The following is a 1,939-nucleotide window of genomic DNA, read 5'->3' on the forward strand; positions in this document are numbered from 1 at the left end:
GGCTCTCTCGGTACTGGCCACATACTTCGAAAGTTTCTAACAACAGAAACTAAAATCCTACACCTCAGAAACCTGCTGGACACCCGCTAGATGTCAACAACAGTGACTGAGGAAAATAATCACAACAACAACAACAATAACAACAACATCAACAACAACAACAATAATAATAATAATGTAAACTTTTTTATTTCATCAATAGCCAAGTACTGAAATAATACAATAATTAATGCCATAAAATAAAAATTTATTCACGGACATCAGCGATCGTCGGTCATGATGGTGCACAAAGTTGTTAAAATAACTTAAGAAACTGAGTCTGCCGCATGGAGGCTTTATCAAGCTAGTTCTAAAATTGTCAGACTACGGTAGTTCGTTAATAATAATATAAATAATAAATAATAATTAATAATAAAAATAATAATAATAAGATTATTATTATTAACAACACTAACACAAATATAAATGTCTTACAAGCGTCACATAGGGATTGCTTCTGGTTGTCGAATTAATATGAACGATGTATGTGGAGAATTTATTTTTGGCGTCGTTTAAAAGAGAAAGAGATTTAAAATGACATGTGAATTTTTTTGCGCAAAATATTTAATTTTCATAACTCAATCAAATTATTTCTCAATTTCATGACACGGCATTTCTTTCAGTTTTTCTTGCTTGTTTGCTGTAAAACCAACACACGAATGCATTTCGTGGCCGGTTGTGGGCCAAGATTTTTATAAGAACGCCTGCCGTAAATTTTGTTATTTGTGATTAACCAGCCAGAGAAGATTGTGATGGAATTAAAAAAAAATGTGTTCCTTTATCTGCATGGCACATAAGAGGTCAATTTATAAACATCAAAAATGTCGCAACAGTATATAAAATAATTCGATCATTCGTTCGTTCGTACGTTCGTACGTTCGTTCGTACGTTCGTTCGTTCGTTCGTTCGTTCGTTCATTCGTTCATTCGTTCATTCATTCATTCATTCATTCATTCATTCATTCATTCATTCATTCATTCATTCATCCACACATTCATTCAAATGGTGTGACAAATTTGTGTGAAATTACATTTGCACTGCTGCAGAGGTAAGCAGCATGGCATGGGACAGGTGCTACAGGCTGGAGGAGTTCATTATTTGTTGAGTTTTAATTTTAGTTCATCGACCCTCTCAGTTCTACGTCTGCAGGCTTCTTGAGTAATATTTCGGCAAATAATTGACTGACCCAATAATGATGGCTTGCTAGAAATTCAACAAAAAATTGTTTTTAATTATGTTCATAGTTTTTATTCTATTTCTATTCTTGAACATCTTATTTTGTGATAAATTTAGCTGCTTCGTTTTCATTTTAGAGATTTTAAAAAAAATTTGGTTTGAAGAAATTTCATCAATTGTGCAATGTACGTTAAAAAATGAGTAAAAGTTGCTTTGCAGAATACCATAAATCAATATTATCTCACAATCTTTATAAACTTCAGCGTACATAGATACACGTACAATGTAAAAACGCGTTGTTGATACCTGGAGAGGCGTGCAAACGTGTGCACTTGTCTCAAAATGGATGTGGATGAATGTACACAATGTGAGCAAACACGTAAACAGGCACGCACACACACCCTGTCTGTTATTAAGAAATTTGTGAAGCGCTTTATTAGCGAAATATTAAAAATGTCAGACCTATGTCATAAAATCATATCAGACGCAAACAGGTTTTTAGGTCTGCGAAATGTCTAAGATGGGTCACAGGGTCAAGATGGGTCACACAGAAGGGTTCATGGTAGCAGAGTTTCTCTTATCTTTATACACAACCAGATTTGAAGTGTTTTTTGGTTCGAAGACATTTTGATCAGTCAGTCCCGATACATGCACTCACCTATAAAAAAAAAATCTTGCAATGTTTATAACAGCGCCTGCATCGATGTGATTGTATCTAGCACAA

This window comes from Helobdella robusta (assembly GCF_000326865.2).
Source record: "Helobdella robusta unplaced genomic scaffold HELROscaffold_1295, whole genome shotgun sequence".
Classification (NCBI taxonomy): Eukaryota; Metazoa; Annelida; class Clitellata; order Rhynchobdellida; family Glossiphoniidae; genus Helobdella; species Helobdella robusta.